Below are 6,183 nucleotides of genomic sequence, written 5' to 3'. Positions count from 1 at the left end.
CACCTTAGAAGTGACTCGAACCCATACTCCCAGGAGCAACGCAACTGGTAACTACAGAGCGCCTTAATCCACTTGACCATCACGGGCCGGACAAAAGGAAGTGGTAGCCGAAGCTATTTGAACCACTTCCCCGCCGGCAACTCGGGATGGTAATCTTGGGCATAGCATTTCACCAAATCACCTCATTCTTTGGGGCACACGTGAGGAACACAAATGCAAACAAGCCTGAATGGTCCCCAGGACTATATGCGACTGAAAAACTCACACCCAGAAGTGACTCGAACCCATACTCCCAGGAGCAACGCAACTGGTAACTACAGGGCGCCTTAATCCGCTTGACCATCACGGTCGGACAAAAGAAGTGGTAGCCGAAGCTATTTGAACCACTTCCCCGCTGGCAACTCGGATGGTAATCTTGGTTATAGCATTTCACCAAATCACCTCATTCTTTGGGGGCACACGTGAGGAACACAAATGCAAATAAGCCTGAATGGTCCCCAGGACTATATGCGACTGAAAACTCACACCCCAGAAGTGACTCGAACCCCATACTCCCAGGAGCAACGCAACTGGTAACTACAGGGCGCCTTAATCCGCTTGACCATCACGGCCGGACAAAAGGAAGTGGTAGCCGAAGCTATTTGAACCACTTCCTTGCCGGCAACTCGGATGGTAATCTTGGGCATAGCATTTCACGAAATCACCTCATTCTTTGAAGCACACGTGAGGAACACAAATGCAAACAAGCCTGAATGGTCCCCAGGAATATATGCGACTGAAAACTCACACCCCAGAAGTGACTCGAACCCATACTCCCAGGAGCAACGCAACTGGTTAACTACAGGGCGCCTTAATCCGCTTGACCATCACGGCCGGACAAAAGGAAGTGGTAGCCGAAGCTATTTGAACCACTTCCCGCCGGCAACTCGGATGGTAATCTTGGGCATAGCATTTCACCAAATCACTTCATTCTTTGGGCACACGTGAGGAACACAAATGCAAACAAGCCTGAATGGTCCCCCAGGACTATAGCGACTGAAAACTCACACCCCAGAAGTGACTCGAACCCATACTCACCAGGAAACAACGCAACCTGGTAACTACAGGGCTCCTTAATCCGCTTGACCATCACAGCCAGGACAAAAGGAAAGTGGTAGCCGAAAGCTATTTGAACCTCTTCCCCGCCGGCAACACAGATGGTAATCTTGGGCATAGCATTTCACCAAATCACCTCATTCTTTGGGGCACACGTGAGGAACACAAATGCAAAACAAGCCTGAATGGTCCCCAGGACTATATGCGACTGAAAACTCACACCCCAGAAGTGACTCGAACTCATACTCCAGGAGCAACGCAACTGGTAACTACAGGGCGCCTTAATCCGCTTGACCATCACGGCCGGACAAAAGGAAGTGGTAGCCGAAGCTATTTGAACCACTCCCCGCCGGCAACTCGGATGGTAATCTTGGGCATAGCATTCACCAAATCACCTCATTCTTTGGGCACACGTGAGGAACACAAATGCAAACAAAGCCTGAATGGTCCCCAGGACTATAGCGACTGAAAAACTCACACCCCAGAAGTGACTCGAACCCATACTCCCAGGAGCAACGCAACTAATAACTACAGGGCGCCTTAATCCGCTTGACCATCACGGCCGGACAAAAGGAAGTGGTAGCCGAAGCTATTTGAACCACTTCCCCGCCGGCAACTCGGATGGTAATGTTGGGCATAGCATTTCACCAAATCACCTCATTCTTTGGGGCACACGTGAGGAACACAAATGCAAACAAGCCTGAATGGTCCCAGGACTATATGCGACTGAAAACTCACACCCCAGAAGTGACTCGAACCCATACTCCCAGGAGCAACGCAACTGGTAACTACAGGGCTCCCTTAATCTGCTTGACCATCACGGCCGGACAAAAGGAAGTGGTAGCCGAAGCTATTTGAACCTCTTCCCCGCCCGGCAACACAGATGGTAATCTTGGGCATAGCATTTCACCAAATCACCTCATTCTTTGGGCACATGTGAGGAACACAAATGCAAACAAGCCTAAATGGTCCCCCAGGACTATATGCGACTGAAAACTCACACCTTAGAAGTGACTCGAACCCATACTCCCAGGAGCAACGCAACTGGTAACTACAGAGCGCCTTAATCCACTTGACCATCACGGCCGGACAAAAGGAAGTGTTAGCCGAAGCTATTTGAACCACTTCCCCGCCGGCAACTAGGATGGTAATCTTGGGCATAGCATTTCACCAAATCACCTCATTCTTTGGGGCACACGTGAGGAACACAAATGCAAACAAGCCTGAATGGTCCCCAGGACTATATGCGACTGAAAACTCACACCCCAGAAGTGACTCGAACCCATACTCCCAGGAGCAACGCAACTGGTAACTACAGGGCGCCTTAATCCGCTTGACCATCACGGTCGGACAAAAGAAAGTGGTAGCCGAAGCTATTTGAACCACTTCCCCGCTGGCAACATCGGATGGTAATCTTGGTTATAGCATTTCACCAAATCACCTCATTCTTTGGGGCACACGTGAGGAACACAAATGCAAATAAGCCTGAATGGTCCCCAGGACTATATGCGACTGAAAACTCACACCCCAGAAGTGACTCGAACCCATACTCCCAGGAGCAACGCAACTGGTAACTACAGGGCGCCTTAATCCGCTTGACCATCACGGCCGGACAAAAGGAAGTGGTAGCCGAAGCTATTTGAACCACTTCCTTGCCGGCAACTCGGATGGTAATCTTGGGCATAGCATTTCACGAAATCACCTCATTTCTTTGAAGCACACGTGAGGAACACAAATGCAAACAAGCCTGAATGGTCCCCAGGAATATATGCGACTGAAAACTCACACCCCAGAAGTGACTCGAACCCATACTCCCAGGAGCAACGCAACTGGTAACTACAGGGCGCCTTAATCCGCTTGACCATCACGGCCGGACAAAAGGAAGTGGTAGCCGAAGCTATTTGAAACACTTCCCCGCCGGCAACTCGGATGGTAATCTTGGGCATAGCAATTTCACCAAATCACTTCATTCTTTGGGCACACGTGAGGAACACAAATGCAAACAAGCCTGAATGGTCCCCAGGACTATATGCGACTGAAAACTCACACCCCAGAAGTGACTCGAACCCATACTCCCAGGAACAACGCAACTGGTAACTACAGGGCTCCTTAATCCGCTTGACCATCACAGCCAGACAAAAGGAAGTGGTAGCCGAAGCTATTTGAACCTCTTCCCCGCCGGCAACACAGATGGTAATCTTGGGCATAGCATTTCACCAAATCACCTCATTCTTTGGGCACACGTGAGGAACACAAATGCAAACAAGCCTGAATGGTCCCCAGGACTATATGCGACTGAAAACTCACACCCCAGAAGTGACTCGAACTCATACTCCCAGGAGCAACGCAACTGGTAACTACAGGGCGCCTTAATCCGCTTGACCATCACGGCCGGACAAAAGGAAGTGGTAGCCGAAGCTATTTGAACCACTTCCCCGCCGGCAACTCGGATGGTAATCTTGGGCATAGCATTTCACCAAATCACCTCATTCTTTGGGGCACACGTGAGGAACACAAATGCAAACAGCCTGAATGGTCCCAGGACTATATGCGACTGAAAACTCACACCCCAGAAGTGACTCGAACCCATACTCCCAGGAGCAACGCAACTAATAACTACAGGGCGCCTTAATCCGCTTGACCATCACGGCCGGACAAAAGGAAGTGGTAGCCGAAGCTATTTGAACCACTTCCCCGCCGGCAACTCGGATGGTAATGTTGGGCATAGCATTTCACCAAATCACCTCATTCTTTGGGGCACACGTGAGGAACACAAATGCAAACAAGCCTGAATGGTCCCAGGACTATATGCGACTGAAAACTCACACCCCAGAAGTGACTCGAACCCATACTCCCAGGAGCAACGCAACTGGTAACTACAGGGCTCCTTAATCTGCTTGACCATCACGGCCGGACAAAAGGAAGTGGTAGCCGAAGCTATTTGAACCTCTTCCCCGCCGGCAACACAGATGGTAATCTTGGGCATAGCATTTCACCAAATCACCTCATTCTTTGGGGCACATGTGAGGAACACAAATGCAAACAAGCCTAAATGGTCCCCAGGACTATATGCGACTGAAAACTCACACCTTTGAAGTGACTCGAACCCATACTCCCAGGAGCAACGCAACTGGTAACTACAGAGCGCCTTAATCCACTTGACCATCACGGCCGGACAAAAGGAAGTGGTAGCCGAAGCTATTTGAACCACTTCCCCGCCGGCAACTCAGATGGTAATCTTGGGCATAGCATTTCACCAATCACCTCATTCTTTGGGGCACACGTGAGGAACACAAATGCAAACAAGCCTGAATGGTCCCCAGGACTATATGCGACTGAAAACTCACACCCCAGAAGTGACTCGAGCCCATACTCCCAGGAGCAACGCAACTAATAACTACAGGGCGCCTTAATCCGCTTGACCATCACGGCCGGACAAAAGGAAGTGGTAGCCGAAGCTATTTGAACCACTTCCCGCCGGCAACTCGGATGGTAATCTTGGGCATAGCATTTCACCAAATCACCTCATTCTTTGGGGCACACGTGAGGAACACAAATGCAAACAAGCCTGAATGGTCCCCAGGACTATATGCGACTGAAAACTCACACCCCAGAAGTGACTCGAATCCATACTCCCAGGAGCAATGCAACTGGTAACTACAGGGCTCCTTAATCAGCTTGACCATCACGGCCGGACAAAAGGAAGTGGTAGCCGAAGCTATTTGAACCTCTTCCCCGCCGGCAACACAGATGGTAATCTTGGGCATAGCATTTCACCAAATCACCTCATTCTTTGGGGCACATGTGAGGAACACAAATGCAAACAAGCCTAAATGGTCCCAGGACTATATGCGACTGAAAACTCACACCTTAGAAGTGACTCGAACCCATACTCCCAGGAGCAACGCAACTGGTAACTACAGAGCGCCTTAATCCACTTGACCATCACGGCCGGACAAAAGGAAGTGGTAGCCGAAGCTATTTGAACCACTTCCCCGCCGGCAACTCGGATGGTAATCTTGGGCATAGCATTTCACCAAATCACCTCATTCTTTGGGGCACACGTGAGGAACACAATGCAAACAAGCCTGAATGGTCCCCAGGACTATATGCGACTGAAAACTCACACCCCAGAAGTGACTCGAACCCATACTCCCAGGAGCAACGCAACTGGTAACTACAGGGCGCCTTAATCCGCTTGACCATCACGGTCGGACAAAGAAAGTGGTAGCCGAAGCTATTTGAACCACTTCCCCGCTGGCAACTCGGATGGTAATCTTGGGTATAGCATTTCACCAAATCACCTCATTCTTTGGGGCACACGTGAGGAACACAAATGCAAACAAGCCTGAATGGTCCCCAGGACTATATGCGACTGAAAACTCACACCCCAGAAGTGACTCGAACCCATACTCCCAGGAGCAACGCAACTGGTAACTACAGGGCTCCTTAATCCGCTTGACCATCACGGCCGGACAAAAGGAAGTGGTAGCCGAAGCTATTTGAACCTCTTCCCCGCCGGCAACACGGATGGTAATCTTGGGCATAGCATTTCACCAAATCACCTCATTCTTTGGGGCACATGTGAGGAACACAAATGCAAACAAGCCTAAATGGTCCCCAGGACTATATGCGACTGAAAACTCACACCTTAGAAGTGACTCGAACCCATACTCCCAGGAGCAACGCAACTGGTAACTACAGAGCGCCTTAATCCACTTGACCATCACGGCCGGACAAAAGGAAGTGGTAGCCGAAGCTATTTGAACCACTTCCCCGCCGGCAACTCGGATGGTAATCTTGGGCATAGCATTTCACCAAATCACCTCATTCTTTGGGGCACACGTGAGGAACACAAATGCAAACAAGCCTGAATGGTCCCCAGGACTATATGCGACTGAAAACTCACACCCCAGAAGTGACTCGAACCCATACTCCCAGGAGCAACGCAACTAATAACTACAGGGCGCCATAATCCGCTTGACCATCACGGCCGGACAAAAGGAAGTGGTAGCCGAAGCTATTTGAACCACTTCCCCGCCGGCAACTCGGATGGTAATCTTGGGCATAGCATTTCACCAAATCACC

Source organism: Procambarus clarkii, chromosome 56, assembly GCF_040958095.1.
Source record: "Procambarus clarkii isolate CNS0578487 chromosome 56, FALCON_Pclarkii_2.0, whole genome shotgun sequence".
Lineage (NCBI taxonomy): Eukaryota > Metazoa > Arthropoda > Malacostraca > Decapoda > Cambaridae > Procambarus > Procambarus clarkii.
Note: the sequence above shows the minus strand (reverse complement) of the source record.